We start from the raw sequence: 21,838 nt of genomic DNA, 5'->3' as shown, positions 1-21,838 counted from the left end.
GTAATGGTGAAGAAGGCAAATGTGATGTTGGCATTCATTTCTAGAGGAAATAAGAGAACAGGTATGTAATGTTGAGCATCATTTGGGCACTAGTGAGACCTCACTGTGTACAGTTTGGGCAACTGATTTGATATAGGATGTGCTGGTATTGGAGAGAGTTCAGAGAAGAATTACTGGAATGATATTAGGAATGAAGGGGTTAGCATATGAGGAACATTTGTTGGCTCTTGGATTGTACTCGTTGAATCACAGAAGGATGAGGGGAGACCTCACAGAGACACTTTGAATACTGAAAGGCCTGGATAAGAGTAGATGTGGCAAGGCCATTTTCAATGATAGGAGAGTCTAGGACAAGAGGGCACAAATTCAGGATAAAAGGGTATCAATTTGAAACAGAGATGCTGTGAAATTTCTTTAGTCCGAGAATTGTAAGTCTGTGGAACTTGTTGCCACAGGTGGCTGTGGAAGCAAGGTCATTTAATTCAGAGATTGACAAGTATTTGATTAGTCAAGGCATCAAGGGTTATGGGGAATGTCCGGGAAGAGGGATGAGTGGGAGGATGGATTAGCTCATGATAGAAAGGTGGAGCAGACTCAATGGACCAATTTGTCTAGTTCTGCTCTTGTAACTTGTGATCTTGTAATTTGTCAATTATGATAACAATTTTTTTTAAATGCACTTTTATTCCCTTCCCTGTGCAATGGATTAATCAACCTCAAAAAACCATTTTATTTGCAAAATCATGGAAATTACAATATATAATTCAACTTCAATAATAGAATGCCTCTCAGTTTTAGAAAAGTATTTTGTCAATTCATGGAACATTTATGAGATAATTACTTGATTTAAATAATTTATATGTGAATAGACTTCAACCTGCAAAAAATGCAAAAGCTACAAACTCCGGAATCTTGAGCAGACACTGAATTGCTGGAGACATTCAGCAAGTCAAATAACATCCATGGGTATAAGCTCTAATCTGGTCCAATCTGGTTTTTCCCTTGTTTGATAAAAATCTGATAGTTATCTTAATTGTGCTGCTCTATAATAATTCTTAAAGTTTGGTAGTTGTAAGCCTCCTTGTTTGTACCATTCTGTTAATTTATCTAGTGCTATCCTCGGTTTCCCCCCTTTCCATAAGAATTTCCTTATTATTTTCTTTAGCTCCTTGAAGAATTTCTCTGTTAGGTGAATTGGTAATGATTGAAATAGGTATTGTATCCTTGGGAAGATGTTCATTTTAATACATTTTATCCTTTCTATCAGTGTTAGTCGTAAGTCTTTCCAGTGCTCTAAGTCGTCTTGTAATTTCTTCATTAATGGCTGATAATTTAGTTTATATAGATGGCCGAGATTATTATTTAGTTGTATACCTAGGTATCGGATTGCTTGTGTTTGCCATCTAAATGGTGATTCTTTCTTAAACTTTGTGAAATCCGCATTATTCATTGGCATCGCTTCACTTTTATTTGTGTTGATCTTGTACCCCGATATTTCTCCATATTCCTTCGATTTCTTATGTAATTCTTTTATTGATATTTCTGGTTCTGTTAAGTATATTATAATGTCATCTGCAAATAGATTGATTTTATATTCCTTCTCTTTTATTTTTATCCCTCGTATTTTATTTTCTGTTCTTATCAGTTCTGCTAGTGGTTCTATAGCTAACGCGAATAGTGAGGGAGATAGTGGACATCCCTGCCTTGTTGATCTGCTTAATTTAAATTGGTTTGATATATATCCATTTACTGTCACCTTCGCCAATGGTCTTTTATATAATGCTTTAATCCAATTAATATATTTCTCTGATAGGTTGAATTTTTGTAGTACTTTGAATAAATAATTCCATTCTACTCTGTCAAAGGCTTTCTCTGTGTCTAAAGCAACCACTACTGTTGGAGTTTTGTTTCCTTGTACTGCATGGATTAAGTTAATGAATTTACAGATATTGTCCGTTGTTTGTCTTTTTTTAATAAATCCACTTTGATCTAGTTTTACTATTTTTGGTACACAGTCAGCCAATCTGTTTGCTAATAGTTTAGCTATTATCTTATAATCTGTGTTAAGTAGAGATATTGGTCTATACGATGCTGATGTTAGTGGATCTTTCCCCGTCTTTGATATTACTGTAATTATTGCTTTTTTGCATGAATCTGGTATATTTTGTGTTTTTTCAATCTGGTTCATTATTTCCAGGAGAGGAGGAATTAATAAATCTTTAAATGTTTTATAGAATTCTATTGGGAGTCCATCCTCTCCTGGTGTTTTATTGTTTGGTAGTTTCTTTTAATATCTCCTGTATTTCTTCTATTTCAAATGGTTTTATTAATTTATTTTGCTCCTCTGTTTGTAATTTTGGTAGTTCAATTTTAGTTAGAAATTCATCTATTTTGTCTTCTTTCCCTTCGTTTTCAGTTGTCCGTAGAATTCCTTGAAGTTTTCGTTGATCTCCATTGGGTTATATGTAATTTGTTTGTCCTTTTTCCTTGATGCCAATACCGTTCTTTTAGTTTGTTCTGTCTTAAGCTGCCAAACTAGTATTTTGTGCGTTTTTTCTCCTAGCTCATATATTTCTGTTTTGTCTTCATTATGTTCTTCTCCACCTTATATGTTTGTAGTGTTTCATATTTTATTTTCTTGTCTGTCAATTCTCTTCTTTTAGTTGTATCTTCCTTTATTGCTAATTCTTTTTCTGTATTTGTTATTTCCCTTTCCAACTGTTCTATTTCTCAATTCACCAGTTTTGCACCATCTAATCAACATTTGGAAGAAGATTCACGTAGAAAGGAATAAAATAAATTATCAACTACCAAAATTAATATTGACACAAAATCAACTAATCCCTTTCCCAATAAATAACCTTTCCTTCAGAAAATGGGAGAGAAAAGGGATCAAAAGAATAGAAAATTGTTTTTCGGGAAATAAATTCTTATCTTTTGAACAAATGAAGGACAAATATAATATAACTCACGATACAAGGTTTGCATACCACCAACTGAAAACCTACTTGAAGGACAAATTGGGAAACAGTCTGAGGTTACCAGAAGGAAGCAATTTTGAATATGTGATTACAGACACAATGATAATTTTAAAAATTATAACAAACATGTACATCAAACTGCAAGAAAAGGAGAACAAGGAAACAAACTGTAAACCTAAACAAAAATGGAAACAAGATCTAAACATAAAGATAAAGAATGAAACATGGGAAAAGCTATGCTCCGGAACTATGAGAAATACAATGTACACGCATGTTACAATATAATTAGTAACACAGGCTATATATCACACCCCAAAAGTTAAATAAATGGGACCCAACAGTATCAGACAGATGTTTTTGCTGTAAAAAGGAAACGGGAACAACAATATATACAATTTGGACATGTGAGAAAGTGAAAAAATTTTGGGAAGATCTAAACATATTAAATAAAATCACAAAAAGCAATATACCAAAAATCCCAGAGATCTTCCTTCTAAGTAATATAAGAAATAAAGAATTTGGACTCGATTTGGATGGAGCACAAAAAAGATTTATTATGATAGCCCTAGCTGTAGCAAAAAAATGTATTATGTCAACCTGGAAATTAGAAGACAACTTGAGAATACAACAATGGTACATAGAAATAAATAAATGTATTCCATTAGAAAAAATAACATATAATTTAAGAAATAACATTACAATATTTGAACAAATATGGGAACCATACTTGAAATACAATAGAGAAATCCTACCATGGACCTCCACCACCTAAAATGACAGAAGAAGACAACGAAATGAACTGACTCAGTATATAAAAGTAAAAGACAAAAATTTCTTGTTTATTTTTATTAAGTGACGACATTGTTTAACGGGTTTAATGTATCTTATAGATTGAACTTTGAATAAATGGGAAGGGGGGAGAGGGAGGGAGGGAAGGGAGGGGGAAAAGGGGAGAAAATTACACTGTATCTATTCAAGAGAAAAATGTCTGTATGTATTTTGGTCAGTATGGTTTATAGTGTGAAAAATAAAAAAAATAATTAAAAAAAACATTTTGGGTCTGAACACTTAATACCTTTTTATCCTGAATTTGTGCCCTCTTGTCCTGGTCTTGATAAAGTGTGTGAAATTATGTATATAAAAGGGGGAAAGAAGCTGGCGAGGGGCCCAAAGGTGATATGGTATGGGACAGAGGGTGGAGCGATTGGTAGAAAGAGGAAGCATTAGGAAGGGGGAGGGACTGGCAGAGCTGAGGAAATATGGAGACTTTGACAGATTTGGAGAATGGACAGAGAAGTGGCAAGTGCAAAAGTGTTCAGTATGCACTTTGGTACAAAAATAAATGGGGTGGCTCTATTGTAAATGGGAGCAAATGTAAATACAATGAGGATGGTATGTGAAGGATACTTGATGTAAATGGGAGCATGATGTAATGAATGCAGGTTAATTAAGGCATTGGAAGTCGGGTTAGTCATGAGGATGTTGAAGATGGACATAATGAGGATGGGGGATGTGGTTATTTAATTGAAGCTGGCTTGGAAGGATCAGGAGTGTATGATGATGGCGAGAGGTAATGATGTAATGAAAGATTGGGTTTTTTGTTAAAGGGATATGCTGATGTTGGAGATGGTTCAGAGATGTTCATAGGATGTATGAAATGAAAGAATTGCCATATGAGGAGTGAATTAGAAAATGTTAGCTGTTCATTGGATTTAGGAGAATGTAAAGAGAGATCTCATTGAAACATTAAGTATATTGAAAGGCATAGGACAGAGAATTCAGAATGAAGAATTTCCTTAGTACAGAGGAATTGACAGGTGGTAAATCAGTGGAATTTGTTTGCCAACACAGGGTAATTGTGGAATGTCCATTTAAGGATGAGATGGTATTTATTACCAGGGTAGGAATGGTTTCTGGGGTAGGGTGGGACAAACATAGGGGGTGGGTGGAATGTATTTAGGGAGGGAGATGGTTGCTTGATAGCAGGCAGACTTGATGGTTTCTTTCTACTCTATGTCTTATGGAAAGAAAGGGGGAGAGGGGGGTTTAAAGATGATAGCATGAGTAGACTAAGATGGCTTCTACTCAGATGGTGATGGGAGAGGGGAGAGATGGGGGGTTATAGAAGTATTTCAATAATACAGAGTTAATTTGGAGTTGAGGTTACCTACATGAATATATTTATTCAACTACAACATTTCATTATAGATGAGCTGCGTTAGACAACGTGTTGAATGGTTTTTTTAAATACTCGTTCAATAAAGTGTAAATAAAGTTGACGATACCAGAAATGTGCTGTTTGACAAAGTAGTGAGCATCTGAGAGTTGTTTCTTTCTGAATAGAACCAAGAAGAGAATGATTAGGATAGCAAGATTCTACTTTTCGATTATTTTCATATTTTGGAGATTAATTGTACATCTCTTGATTTTGAACTGCTGTTGTCTCTCTGGTAAAGACATTCTATTGGTTTCTTGGATAAGATTTAGACCTGGGGATGTTAAAGGCACAATTCTAATCAGGGCAGATTGTGACATGATGTGGAGTTCTCATACATCTGCTGCCTATGTCCTTCTTGGGTGTCGAGTTTGAGACTCTGGGTTTTGTACCTTCTACTGCCATGGTGCATCCGTGCTAAAAGGAATAATTGGAAATTGCCCACCTAGCACTTCTCCCCTCCCCTTTACAGTTTTTCCAGTTCTCCCCCTGTTTTCCCAGCCATTGCCTCTCCCCTGATCACTGCTGTCCCCTCCTATACCTGTCATCTCCTGCCTTTGCTCCCCCCTCTCCCCCCCATCCTTTTGTTTGGATGCCTACCAACATTATTCTATACCTTGATGAAGGGTTCAAGCCTGAATTGTCGGTTATGCATTTTTACCTTTGCTACATAAAGGCTACAGTTTGACCCACTGAGTTTCTCCAGCATTTTGTGTTTTTAGTGTCAACCAAGCAGGCTGCTTTGTTCTAGATGATAATAATGACTCTGTCATCATACACAACTTTACAATGTGTAATGTACAATAGGTATGCACTGAAATTCTAGATGTATTTTTGTAAAAAAAACTCCAATAGTAAACATTAAATTACTTACATTACCAAACCAGGCAGTGATGCATCTGTAGAAGTTTGATGGAGTATCTGATGAATGCCAAATCTTCTCAGATTTGTTATCAAACAGAAGCGTTTGTATGCCTTCTACTCAGTTGCCTCAATATGATGGCTCCAGGAGAGATTCTCTGATATGTGGACTCCCAGGAACTTGAAACTACTAACCTTCTCCACCTCCATCCCATCAATGCATACAAGTGGATAGTCCTTCAGCCTCCCCTTCCTCAAGTCCAGAATAAACTCTTTGGTCTTGTTGACATTGAGAGCAAAATTATTGTTCTGGTAACACTCAACCAGATTCTCAATCTTTCTCCTGCTCATCATTTTGAGTTATTCAGCCAACAACGGTGGTGATGTCAGCCAGACTTGGCTATGCAGTCATGAGTAAACCTTGAGTCTTTTTGGAGCTAAGCTTATCCATACAAGTGGAGCACATTCAGCCATACAGCAGAAAGAATCTGGGGAGAAGTGATGCGGTGGTCAGTCACTTACTACGAAATTTTAACTTGGTGATTCGGTTTGATCTTCTGTTAAGAATCAATCGGAACTGGATGATGGGGCATTCAGTAATCGTGATACCATTGATTGTGAAGGATAAGTGGCCAGATGTTCTTTTGTTGGAGATGGTTGTTGCTTTGTACTTGTCTGGCACATATTTTAAATGATATTTATCATTCCATAGCTGAATGATATCTGGTCCTTTGCATGCAATCACAGACTTCTTCATTTGTTGAGGAATTGCAAATGGCATTGGATGGTTTGCAAAATGAAACTTACTCCTGTAAAATCTCTGCTTTATTCAATGACAATTCCATTTAATCCTACTGCCATTGACATACTTTCTTGAAATAAAAATTGAGTTCTTATCATTATTAAAATTCTGAACTTTACACTTTAAAATCTAAAATTGATAGTTTTATATATCATTGGCATATTTATGTGTTTATCTTTCCAGGCCTTGTTTATCAACAGATAAGACTCTGGTGGGCAAAGGAGTTAAGGGTTATGGGGATAAGGCTGGAAAGGGGTACTGATGGTAGTGATCAGCCATGATCTGTAAAATGGCGGTGCTGGCTCGACGGGCCGAAGGGCCTACTCCAGCTCCTATTGTCTATTGTCTATTGTCTATTGTCTATAACAATTTTAGAAAATTAAGGCTGTAGTTTTAAGCAATAATATGTCCCAAAATAACATTGCATTCTGGAAAGAGAAGCCTGGGCCTTGCTCTCTCGTTGAGGCCTATGTATAGATGGGATGATGATCAGATCATTTGCTCAGTCAAGCTTGAGTCATCATCCTGCTGATAATGAACTAGTTGAAAGTTCTGAGTACAGATAACTCATCCAAAAAAAATATCAGTGACGCAAGTCTGCCCCTCCAACCAAAATAAAGCAGTGCTTTATAGTTCCCAGGAGCAGAATTTACAAAATATATTTGCATATCTGAATTGTGGCATTGAAAATGACAAAATGCTAGAAGGGATTTAGAAGGTTTTGAGAGGCTTGACTATTGACAAACTACCATCAACTGTGTATGAAGCAAAGCGTCATTTCATTTCTTATGATATTTTCAAACGTGTTGTATGAGATAAGCTGCATTTATTATTAAAGGCATAGCTCAGTGGCAGTTCTGCTGACAGGCCACATATGGGTATATTCAATGTATCAATCCAGCAAGACATAAAGTTTTTATATTTGGCTTCTATGTACATGACTAACAATTTACTAGCTCGGGCACAGGTTGTGCATTGTGTGGGATATTTCATAGTCGTCGTGAAGAGTAACTGAATTCCAGAATACAAAGTTCAAGTTTATTATCACCTGACTATCCATATACAACCAGATGAAACAGTGTTTCTCCAGACCACGATGCACATATATAATTCACAGCACATAATAGTCACATTTTCTCATACAAATATGATATATAAAGTATGAATATTTCAGAATAATTCACTCATTTCATTCATGAAAGACCCATAGTTGCAGGATACTGTTCATCAACCTCACACCCTTGAACCTGTGGAATAAGCTTTTTCCCGGCTTGGCAGTCCTGACTTTGATGGTCCTAGACCTTCTTCCTAACAGTAGAAGGTCAACGATCATGGTTAATGGATGGTAGCTTTCATGCTATCAGTCCGTGTACGGCAGGGACTGAGAGACTGAGCAAAGGAGCAAATTTCCAGATGAAGCCCCATCTCACTTGCATCTCACCCAATCTAATATTCTGCATTCCAGTGATCACAGTGTGGCCTCCTCCACACTGGAGAAGCAAAATGCAGATTGGGCAATCAGTTTGTGGAGGCATTGCTGTGAGATCAATTCAAAAAATTATGTGCTTACAGGACAAGTTGAAAGTGCCTAATTCAATTATCGATCAGGGTAATTTTGTGATCGACATCTCTCTACTCTCTGCAGCAAGCCCCAGAATTCCAAATACATAAAACCCCTGGTATCCAGCACCTATGGGGATTGGTAGATGCCAGATCAGTGAATTTGTCAGTTGCTTAAGATTATATGTTGCGCGGATTTGTTCAGTGACTGCTAGGTGGGGAGCCAATTTTAAGCATTCTATTTATTTTCTGGATTTTATTTTTTGCCGGTTGCTTGAGGTTGCCAGCTGCTTGAATTCTGGATAACAGGGACTTTACCGTATCATCATGTTTCTTTAATGATGCCTATTGAGACACTGCCCCAAACAATGGCTACAAGGCATTGTGGGAAAGGTATGGACATAGAATCACACTGGTAGGACTTATGATCAAAGAGTTAAAATAAAAAGAGTTTTACATCTACATTCTGTATCATTGTAAGAAATTATACTGAAGATTTCTATTCCATCCTCTGAAGCTATCATTCATTTTGCTTTGAAATAGTGCACATTAAACTTACTGTATTTTGCTTCTCTATATAATACAATAAGTCATTATGTCTAATATTGAATAAGTAAATATATTTATTTACAGCAAATATATTTTTTTTCAATTTTATCTGAATTATGGACAAAATACAATGAATACAAGAAAATGTAAAACCACATTACAGATTTTTATCATTTCTGTGGTGTGTGATCAGAGATTTTTATCATTTCTGTGGTGTGTGATCAGAATGACTTGGTGATGCAGGAGAAAGTCCATGTCAAAGCTTTGGCAAGGATTATCAAATGAGTAAATTAAAAATGAATATCACATACAGTGCAGAGGGATGGAGAAGATTAGAGTATCTCCTACTATTTGATGGTGCCCTTGAAGGAGAATTAGTACAAAGTTTAAGATCTGAGAATTTTAATAAGCTATTATACAGAGAATTTTGTAAGTGCAACCCATTTTGAAGCCTCAAATTATTAAAATTGCAATGCACAAGTGCTGGAGAAACTCAGCGTGCCATGCAGCATCTGTACGAAGTGAAGAATAGCCAATGTTTCAGGCCTGAACCCTTCGTCAAGGTACAAAGAACAAACAAGAACAAATGCTGGAGAAAGTCAGTGGGTCAAACAGTGTACTTTATATAGCAAAGATAAAGAGACATAACCAATTATTCTGGCTTGAGCCCTTCATCAATGTATCTTTATCTTTGCTATATTACGGACACTGTTTGACTTGCTGAGTTTCCCCAGCATTGTACGTTTACTTCAACCATGGTGTCTACAGACTTTTGTGTTTTTCTTCAAGCAAAAAAGCAGGCAGATGCCTGAATAAAAAAAAAGGTGGAGGGAGGAAGAGGCAGGGGGAGGAGTACGGGCTACAGGTAAGAGGTCACAGGTAGATATAGGTGGGAAGGTAAAAGAAAAAAAACAGCTGAGGTGGCAGCTCTCCGAATGGAGAGTGAATTGAAGGTGGTGTGGAGCTGGAGGAAAGGAGACAGAGGGATTGGGAAAGAGAGAGAGTGACAGGAGAAGTTAATGTTAATGCCATTTGGTTAGAGAGGGCCCAGATGGAATATTAGATGTTGTTCCTCCATTTCTTCCATGGCCTTGGTTTGGCAGTGCTTGAGGCCATGGATAGACATACCAGGATGAGGAATTAAAAGGCTTGCCCTCTAGGAGTTCCCTGTTGTTGCAGTGAACAGAGCAAAGGTGCTCAAGGAAGTGATCTCCATGTGGGCATCCAGTTTCTCTAATGACCTCAGCAGGAGAACTGGATGCAGTAGTTGACCCCTGCAGATTTGCCAGTGAAGTGTTCCTTCACTTTGAAGGACTGTTTGGGGCCACAAGTGGTGGTGACAGAGGAGGTGTGGGCACAAATGTAGCATTTCTTGCAGTCTCAGGGGTAGGTACCAAGGGCGTGATTGTGGGAAAGAATGAGTGCATGAGGGATTCTTGGAGGAAGTGATCCCTGTGGAAGGCAGAGAGGGGGGAGATGTATCTAGTGGAGGGATCACTTTGTAGGTGGTGGAAATAGCAGAGAATCCTTAGCTGAATTCAGAGGTTGGTGGGGTGGTAGGTGAAGAGAAGGGGAATCCTGTCATTGCAACTTGGGGCGGATAATGCCAGGGCAGATGTACGAGAAAGAGAGGATGCAGGTGAGTTGCTGATGGTAAAGGGAAGCCATGCTTTTTTTTTGAAGAAGGAGGACATCTCAGATGTTCTGCAATGGAAAACCTTATACTGGGAGCAGATGCGATGGAGGAATTGTGAGAAAGAAATAGAATCCTTACAGGGGTCAGGGTGTGATGAGAGGTTGTCAAGGTATCTGTGGGAGTTGGTAGTTTGATGCTTGTGTTAATCTTAAAAAAAGCACGAAAGTTATCTGGAACTTTTAGAAGAAAGAAATGTCATTGAGAATTGCAGTTAATGCCCTCTTGTCAAGATTTTCTTCCATTTAAATCCTGAAAACATCATCGCTTCAGTGGTCCTGAATTAAATAATTGCGGATATAATAGATTCCTTCACAAAAACTTGTAAACTTTGCTGATCTCTCTGTGACTTTTTTTCTTGAATATATTGTCTGGGGCATTACATTTGTTCTCTACTGCCTTTTGTTCCTATGTTTCATTGTTTGAGGTCCAGCAATCATTCTAACGATGCCTCAGCCACAAACATGGAAGTGTGTGTGTGTGTGTGTGTGTGTGTGTGTGTGTGTGTGTGTGTGTGTGTGTGTGTGTGTGTGTGTGTGTGTGTGTGTGTGTGTGTGTGTGTGTGTGTGTGTGTGTGTGTGTTGTGATACATTGGCCTGCAATTTAGTTGATTTCTTATGAGATTTTTCAAAATTTCCGCAACATGCTCCCAATAAAGCACTCAAATGAGCTCCTCAAACTATAGCTGAGAACTAGTAATTCCATGGGCATGTACAATCCTACTATAACTTCCTCAAGATCAACTGTGGGCAATTCTAGATCTTGGTACTAAATGCCAACAAAATTAAACTGTGTATATTCAAGAAAATCCATGAAATCCACACATAAATAGTCAAACATGGAAATTCTGAACTGACTGGATAATAGATGGTGACCATGTTGTCAGACCCTCCATAGAGTCCTGTGCCGAATCCTCCATATTAAGTAAGGGTATTGACTCCTGGATCATGTGCCATGTTGGACCAGACATGGAACCTGCAATAGCAATGATTTCAAAAGGTTTTATCAGGCAGCAGGAAAGAATGGTAAGTGTCTTTAAGGATTTCCACTGATCTTCTTTTCAAAGGCATTTTCATAAATTATTTACTTCGTCTTTAGCAATTTTGAAACAGAGATATTCAGAAATGTTTAGTTCTCAACAGATTTGGCAGCCAGCAAACCTGGGGATAGTCATTGTCAGCTGTCAATGGATTTTTTGGGGAATTTCTGAGAAAAGCCACTGGTGCAACAATTAAGGATCTATCTGCTAAAACCTCATTGCTGCAGTCCAGGATGGCAGCATGATAAACTCTCCCTGTCTGGACTAGGTCAGTTTGGGTTTTTGGAGGACTGCAAGGAGTGTCCTCATGCAACTTCTGTAATTCTATAACATGGGTTATATGGCTCAAAGAATGGTTTTTAAGACTCATATTGCTTGTAGATATTTTAAAATGTCTCTTCTAAATATAATAAATAGCCATTAGATCAATTGTTAATTTAAAATCTAGAAATATTGCATTTTGTTTCAATGGGGGAAAATGCTGGGATATGGAGTTGGATGAGAGATCAGTCTTAATTTCATTGAATGAAGGAAATGACATGAGGGTCTAAATTGTCTGTATAAAAGTACAATGGTTGGGCTGAATAAGAGAGTATTTTTTCTGCCTCATATTTAATAATAAAGTGATTCACAGTAGGATTAGCACAGTACACTAAAATGCTGGAGAAACTCAGCAGGTCAAGCAGCATCTGTAGGAAGTAAGAGGGAGTCGATGTTTCACGCTTGAGCTTTTTGAAATACACAACCACCCATCACAATACAGAATAGGAAACATTTTCATCTCCCTAATTCAACATCACAATATAAATTAAGAACTCACCTTTCCTCTGGTCAGCCAAAACAACAAGGATAAGTTATCCCTTGGTATTACACCAAGATGTCACAATACCTCTTTTGTATTTTTTTCCTATATTACCATTGTGGCAATTTAGTTTGTAAATTCAGCATGCGGTAAACGTTTGTGTTATTTTTTTGCCATCTGTTCTTTGACATTACTGGAATCAGATTACATTTATCAAATTTCTATAGGGATGAAGTGAACTAGCCAGTTAATGGAAGCTGAAAACATCTCAAACAGTACGTATTCAACTTACTTCTGTGAATTAATTTTATTTGACACTCTGAATTATTTTTTATTTTTATTTTAACCTACATTGCACTATTTTTAAATTCTGACACATTTGCAAGAAAATCTGTCAAATCCTCAGGCAATCTTACAAAAGATTTTTTTTTAAATTCCTGTTAGAAAGGAAGGTTGTGGAGCGTAATTTGTGCGATTGTGTCAGTCTCCATTATCCTATGCAAATAGGTCTAAAGGTTAACTCTTTCTCAACTAAATCTCTGGCACATATGGACAATTCAACATGTCTCAAACAACTGTAGTGATTTCTTTGATTGTAATAAGCATTAATCAATTTCAGTTTTCTACTGTAGAAACTAAAGATTTGTGAAACCTAAAACAAAATTTAAACTTAAAATAGCAGGAAAGTATACAAGTATACAAAGATAATTTTTGTCTTGGAGAACTACAACCTCTTCTCAATTAATCTGCAAAATATTTGGCAAACTCCCTTGCAATAAAGAGCATTTGTGAGGAAATTTGTGATATTGTTAATGAAAATGTTTCTTCAGACATTAAATATTTCTCCACTCTGATCAAAATATTATCTAATAAACTTATTTCATGATATATACCAGTGGTTTTCAAACTGCCTCCCTTAACTCACATTCTACCTTAAGCAAATCCTATGCCATACGGGCTCTGTGATTAGTAAGGGATTATTTAGGGTGGTGTGTGAGTGGAAAGAAAAGGGTTTGAAAACTACTTTTTAATGGTACCTAATTGACTCATTATGTGCATGGTTTCATAACTCCAAAGGAAATGGGCCAATGACAATTTTTCTCAAGCAAAATATTTCAGTAACAATTGGGGCTAGAGCAGTGGTTCTCAACCTTCCCTTCCCACTCACATATCACCTTGAACACTGATGGCATAGGGATTGCTTAAGATGGAATGTGAGTTTAGGTGGACAGTTTGAAAACCACTGATTATATACCATGAATTTTCTTTCAGAACAAAAATCATAGGCCTCAGCCTAATATATTGGAAAGAACTATTCACCTTTGAAGTATTTCAAACAAGCTAAAGAAGGAGACCATTCACCTCATTATCCTGCTGTTGGCTCTTTGAAAAAAAAACTCTCCCATTCATTTCATTTGTCAACTCTTTTGTTTCCACTAATTATCCCCTAAAAATCATTATTCAATTCCATCTCAGGCAGTGAACTCCACTTCATAACTCAGGCAAGTGATGATTTCCACTCACCTCTCCTTTGGTCCTTTTGCCAATTACTTGAGTGTTTCTTCTACTTACTAAATATTTCTGCTGCTGGAAGTATTTTACCACGTAGATGAAATTCCCTCATGTGTGACATTAACCACTTTTATCAACCTGCTTCTTACATAAAGAACCTAAGAGCAGGAAAGATTGTCTCATCACATAATTAAAGTTCCTCATCTTGAGTGCCAATCAATTCTGTTTTCTCTGCATCGTTGCCCGACACCCTTTGTAAAATGTGAAGTACAGAATTAAATACATCATACCAGCCAAGGTCAAAATAGTGATTTTTTTTGCCCCATCCTTGTTTTTATACTGTATTTTAATTCTAAAGCCAAGAGATATGCATAGTTTATTTTTAAACTATTATCAATGCCCAGAATTTATTTTAAAAATCAGTACATAAGCCTTCAGATTTTTCGATTCCTGTCCCTATTTAAGATTTTTCCATTCAGTTTATGTTAGCTTTCCTTTCTCTTCTTTTCACTCTACCTTTATTCACATGAATGTTGTATGCAACCTGGCTATCCATTTGCTCAGCTTCAATGTTTTCCCAAAATCTACTAGCCTTAACATAACCTACTAACATTCTGAGATGTGTGTAACTGACAAAATCTGATTTATGTCTCACATATGTAGGTCCACATTGGATCTCGTGGCCAAATCGTAGACTAGCTGAAGAGGTACCTGGTATCGGAAACGGAATGTGAGAGGGTGCTGGAGGCTTCCTGACTGTGTCAGAGGTGTGCGTCTGGATCTCAGGTTGCTGACTGAAGTCTGTGTGGCTACTGAGGCTGCAGGAGCACTGGAGGCGAAGCCCTGGACATTCAGTTACTCTGGGTGTGACTCTCTTTTGCTTCTCTTTCTCTGGCTATAAAGGGTAATTTTTGCTGATAGTGGATCTTTGTCTGCCTTACACCAGATTGAAGGAAATTTTGTGTGATAACACGTTTTCTGTTTATTACACGTCAGTAAAATAGTCTTGAATCTTCAATCTTTACTCATAGACATGTGCAAGCACAGGTATCCCAAAAGTCTTGCCAGATATTTGCCAGTGAATCATACTTTATGCCCACAAAGTTTGTAAAGACTGTAAAAGTGGTCTTGAAATTTGTGTATAGTCTATTTGACAGTTCAGGAAGAAACATAAGAAAGCACTCAAGCTTTTCACACATTTGAGTCAAGACATTTGAAGTAGGCAACTGAGAAAGGTTTGTCATTGTGAGTAGGAATTAGCCCAAAGTAGTTAAATCCTGGATACTCTAAACAAACAAGTTTAGGCTACTGGATATCAATTAGCAAATGAGATCAGTGGAGATCAGCAACACAGAACTGAGAGCCCAAAACGTATATTTAGAAAAAAACAGGAACATTGCTGCAAAACACACAAAATGTCTCCAATGACCTGACCCATGGAACACATGTTAAATTTTAAGATATGCAGCTTATCAACAGTTGTGCAATGCATTTATTATTTATTGTTATTAAAATTGGCTGTATAACTAACACGATTGGGTTGATTTTTTTGTATTACTCTCAATTAGCATATTTGGATGAAGTCCAACACTCCACTTTAGTTTTTGGTCACTCACAATGCACATTCACAATACCCCTGTGCACTCAGTACTGGTGCATGCTAAAAGAGTGAAATATTGGAATGGTGCACTGACAATTCAGGGACCATAGGTCAAATCCCTTCATGCCATGTTGAGACACAGAGTCACAGAGTTACACAGCTTGGAAGCAGACCGTTCGTTCCAGTTTGTCCATGCTGACCGTATTGGGCCATACTCCTTTAAACCTGTCCTATACATGTATCTGTTTAAATATTCTTTAATCTTAGTAATTGAACCTTCTTCTACCACCTCCTCTGACAGCTTGTTCCATATATCCACCACCCACTGTTTGAAAAAGATGCCTCTCAAGTTCCTTTCAAATATTTTCCTCTCACTTGAAAGCCTCCAGTTTTAGTCTTCCCTGTCCTGTGAACAACTACAATTCAAAAGGTTAGAGACTGTGATGGATTGAGAGACCAGATTGCCCACGCTGAACAGCAAGGCATCTGAATGAATGAACCCTGTGAAGAAGTCTGCAACAATATTTCTTATCTATGCTCCTCATGATGTTAATAAAGTCACCCCTTCATCCCAGGATAACAGATGCCATCTGTCCAGTTTTTCTTTACAAACTAAGCTCTCTAGTCCTGAAAACATCCATGTTAAACTTTTGTGCACCCTTTCCAGCTTAATGACATCCTTCCTACAGCTGAGGGATTAAAATTGTGCACAATAATCCAAGCGTGGTTTCACGAACATCTTAACATGTCATCCCAACTCCTGTATTCAGTGCCCAGATTGATGAATACAAGCATTCCACACTTTCACCACCCAGTCTGCCAGTGTTGCAATGCACGTGTAACCCTGGTACAAAACTCTCCAGGGCACAACCATTTACTGTGTAGGTCCTGCCCTGGTTTAACTTGTCCAAATGCAACACCTCGCACTTGCCTGAGTTAAATTCATCTGACATTCCATGAGCTACATCCCTTCTCCAATTTTCATTCAAGTTCATTGTCATGTATACCAAGATTCAGAGATAGAGGTTATTAAAAACAATTAATATCTGTGTGAAAAGAACGGAAAGAAGAAAGAGTTAATCTCAAATTCTCGTAACATGAAAGGAATATAAAGAATCCCATTTCCATGAGTTTATATATTTAATTGATATATTGAATATATTTTAACAGATATTTTACCTTTCTCTTATAATGCCTGGTCAATGAGAATGAGACATAATCACTTTGTGCATTTAGGTTTAGTGTTGAGGATTAATTAACATTATGGTTACAATGTAAGTGCAAAGATCAGTGGGAAGAAGTTATAGTATATGCTTTCCTGTATGAGAAAAAGCAATGTAAAAATAAGTGGTTATGTAAATGTCATTGACATGCACTATTGGTGCATGTGTGGATGACAGTAATCATGATTAACATGACAGGTGCTCTCGTGCTCTGATAACTATGCGCCATAGATGTCTATTCTCAGTCACAAAAGCTGAAAATAATTGTATATTGAAAGCTGCTTCTGAAACTCTGTTCCAATGACTTTATCAGAATCAAGTTTTGAATTGATGAAAGAGTTTAACTAGGTAATAATAATTCAATTTGAAAACTCAAAATATAATTATTGATATTCTGTTGCTCATTGCATTCCTCATCCAATTTGCTTTATGAGGTAAAGATAGATTAAAAGAAATAATGAAGTAATTTGATTCCATCAAATTTTCTAGTTATTTTGATTATTATCCATTCTGGTTATTTATTTCATTAAACATTATGGGGTCATTATCCAGATGCCACATTTGTCAGCTTAAATATTTTAAGTCTGGCATCATTCATTTCTCAACTGATTGCAATATTTCTTAACAATATCTTTTAATTGGCAACATCTGAAATCTCTTTGCATATTAATTCAACAGCACACAGCAGCTGGATTTGACCGCTGGCTGTATTTTATTGAGGGGGCTGTCAGTTTGTTGCAAAATCCAAGCTAATCCATCAAAGTTTTAAATTGCACCTTTGCTTGGAAATAAAATTAGTATGTATGCATACTACACTTTTCAGGAGAATGGTTTTGAAAATCAAATGGACCTCATTTATTTTCATTTGAGGATCCCATTGAACTGGTCATGTATTATAAATGCAAGTTGTCAATATTTGTGATACTTTAATAGATATCAAGCATAAATTGTAATCATAAACACAGCACATAGTTCCATCAGGTAATTTACTACTTTATTTAGTATGTATTTTTAAAAAATATTTTGCTTATAGACTTCCTTCGTATTTGCCAAGCAGCCTGATACAGTATCAGAATTAAATAAGTTTTACTCACATCTGGGATACTTCATATGCCTTGACTATTTTGACAACTTACAATTCATGGTCTCCACCACCTCATCTACTCTATTGATGTCAAATCTGTATACAACACCCCCTCCTCTCCCATCAGGAAGATCTTAAATCCCTTTGCTTCTTTCTGCAACAAGGATCAAAGCATATCTTATAAAGCAAGGTTGATTGAGTTATGGCTTTCCTCTTTGGACTGTTGAAGGATGAAAGGTGACTTTATAATGTTTATAAGATTATGAAGGACATAGACTGGCAGAACCTTTGTCCTGGGGTGACAACAGCAAAGACCAAAGGATCTCTGTTTAAAGTGAGTTGAGGAGTGTTTAGGGGTGATGTCAGCGATAAGGTTTTTTTTAAACACAGAGTCTGGTAAGTGCCTGGGATGCCTTGCCACGGGTGATGGTGGAGGCCAGTGGAATAAAGACGTTTAAAAAAATAGAGGGTTATGGGTGTAATGTCGGGAAGGATAACATTGTATTGGTGTAGGTTTACATAGGTCAGCACAACATCATGAACTGAAGGCCCTGTACTGTGCTATAATCTTCAGTGTTCTTAAAAAAATCTGACTTGTTTCTCAACTGGCACATTCAGATTTAGTGATCCTCAAAGTCAACAAACCTTGATTTTTTTTTAACTGAGATGAAGTGAATGGTGCATTTGGCTCATGTAGGCTGCAACACAACTAATAACACAATGTTATAAGAAGAACCGAATGAATAGTCTTAGGAAAACTTCATTTAGTGTATTGGTTAAGTGCAAAGGACTGAAGAAAACTGCCATTAAATGGATCAATATAACAGGTTACGATAAAGTAATAACTTCATTAATTGACAAAATGATTGGACTGGAGATATTTAAATCCCCAAAACATGATTTTTCCTTCAGTTTTTACCAAAATAAGAAAGGCAGTTGTAGAAGATTCGGTTACCAACACAAAGTTTTTTTGACTATCAAATTAAATGGGGGAAATATTCATTGCACTCTATCACCAAAGTAGGTTGTATAGGATAAATTAGCAACTCATTGACCAATTAATCTGATGCTTGCTGCAGGAAAGAAACCAGAATCTTTCACAAGGAACAGAGTGGCTGAGCATCAAGATAAATATGAACATATCAGGAAAGCCCGGCATGAATTTGTATATGTTGAATCAAGTCCAAATGGTAGTATGTTTTTGAAGAAGTCATTAATGTGAAGAAGTGTCTATAGATGTTACTTTGCCAGCTTCCAAAAGACATTAAGGAACAAGAAATGATGTGAAATAAAAGCAATTGCATGTAATTCGGCTGCATTGTTAAATTGAACACAATTGTGCGCGTTGAAAACCATTTAGCTGTTACTTGAGGACATTGTACTTTCATTGGAACTGATGTATTGTGTTAAGTGCTTGAGGAAGTGTATTGAATCCAGCTCTTAAGTTCAAAAGGTTCTAAGCAATGATGCATATGATTATTGGGTTCTAAAGTGTACAGACCGTGTGAAGGGATTGACTGCTTTATCTACCATTACGTGGCATATGTTTTACCATTGCCACTATCTTTTTCTTGTTCTGATATAGTTGGAAAATCAATCATAATCATGGTTCTAACAGTTAATCTGCTGACAATGCAGTCATATTGCGAAGCACAAGAAATCTGAAATTTATGCTATCAGGATTCGCCATCTGCTTATCAAGTCACAATGCGTCCTCACATGTTTGAGATTTTCTTTTTGTTCATCTGTCATTATCATGGGTGACTATCTAACAAAATCCTTTCCCAAATTGGTTTCAGATGGCAAAGGATGAATGGGTCATTTATTTTCTGCTTGATCTTTCTTACTTCTTCATAAGTGTGAAGAAACTAATCAAAAGAGTTTCACTTGGCTAATTCTCCCTGGATATGGGTCACTTTGAGCCTTTGAGTGATAATGTCAGTTGGCCTACAAACTACTTTTGATGTAATGGGTTGTAGAGGGTGCTGCATGCAGGCAAGCTTGTAATTACTTTTGTGAAAGACGTAATATAACATTCCTCTCCCCCCCCACCCCCCCCCCCCCCGCCATTCAATGTACAATGTCAAAGTGAACTGGGACATCAGTTTTGAGCATGTCATGAGTTTGGCTGCCTGCTTATGGTATTACTTGAAGAAATAAAACTTTTATGTTTTTTTCACACAGCTGCTGCGTCGCAGGAAATTATTCCCAATTTCCCAGAATGCTGTTTGTCTAAAAAGATTGGAAGGAGAATAAGGACTCATTCCCGTTCCAACATTTTACCTTCTCAACTGCTAGTTATTTTCACGGATCACCTGCAATCTAAACTGAACTGCAGGCAATCCATGAACCACAGGCTAATGAATAGGACATCCAGCCTCCTTAAATACCGCACTTCAGGTATTCTGTCTAAACTCATGTTGTGATATGGATATTTGGAGTTTTGGTCTTTCTTATGTGAACGGCCACTCTCAGAAGATAGGGAGGCACTTTGGAATGGAAAAATCACACGTTCTATGTAAAAAATATGTTTGATTCATTCTTATTTGGTATGTGCAATACAGACAAGGAAAGAGGTTGAAAGTAATTGCTACCCTGTGTCATTGAATGTCAGATCGACCCACAGGTGATACTACCTTACAGTTAGCCATCTGAAGTCACCTAACAGTTGATCCTGACCATTGATCCTTTACCGATACAGTGGGGTAGCCTTTGACAGCCTGACCCCGAGGAGAAGCCTCAGGTCTAGTTCATCAATGGTTCAGCCGCTGGAGAAGTAGCAACCCATGGTGGAGGTCTGCTGCTCTCCACCCTGTCACTCCCTGGAGGGAAAGGGGAGTCCAGTCAACTGGCCAAGCCGGTGGCTGTAATCCTGCCACTCTGAGAGTCCACCACACTGGCTCTTGGGCCATAGCCAACAGTATGGCAATGTGGATGTCTCAATGGCAAATTGAGCTGGGAGATACAAAAGCGACCTCTCTGGGGATGCTCCCACTGGGTCCCCACACCTCCAGTGACATTAGAATGTTGCACTGGATAGAGCAGCACAGATTTACTCCGTTATTGCCCAGACCATGGACAGTGAGCAGCCTGGGCACACCATAAGAGTGGACACCTGAGAGTGGATGGGACCAGATTATGGGCCGAGGACTGTGTGCTGTCTGTGTATTGCTTAAAGAAATAAAACTATAATTCATTTTTGTTTGATATTGAAAGAGATCATTAGTACTGTATATATATTATCATAAATTTGTTAGTCAAAAGATTTAAAACTGATGCCACATATTTATTTATCCTCTCATTCTGCATATTCCAAGTATGTGTTACACAATACAAGCATATGTTTAATTGGAGAAACAGAATTAACTAATAGCTCTTTTCTTCTGCAAAGTTCACAAGCATGTCTTCATCTCTGAAATGTGGGCCCATCCTCAGCACACCTCTGTATTTGAATCTCTCCACCAGGTTTCCAGCTTTTTGCATCAAACCAAAAGTCACATCTGACATCCTCTATGAATTTGAAGGTTTTACATCCTCTCCATCACCTTTGAAAATGTCAGTCAGACCCTTTGACCTTTGGGTTTTTTATCCCATCACTGGAATCCATTCTTGCCAATAAAATCATCTGCAAAAAGATAGGATGAAACTATTTCCATAATTTACCAATTTCACAATACAATACTTTCGGTGCATTTGGAAATCTTATCCAAAATCTATTTATCTGAATAATGAAACCCATTCTGCAGGCAAGAGGCAAAAGTGGCTGCAGATTCTGGAAGCTGCAGCCGAACACAATCTGTGAGAAAAACCCAGAGGGTCAAACAGCATGAGTGGGAGATTATTTTTTTAATGAACATACTGCCTTGATGAAGATTTCCCAACTGAAATGTCAACTGTTTTTTTTTTCCTCCCACTGA

Source organism: Narcine bancroftii, chromosome 1 (assembly GCF_036971445.1).
Source record: "Narcine bancroftii isolate sNarBan1 chromosome 1, sNarBan1.hap1, whole genome shotgun sequence".
Lineage (NCBI taxonomy): Eukaryota > Metazoa > Chordata > Chondrichthyes > Torpediniformes > Narcinidae > Narcine > Narcine bancroftii.
The sequence above is the reverse complement of the archived record's forward strand: the minus strand, read 5'-3'. Positions refer to the sequence as shown.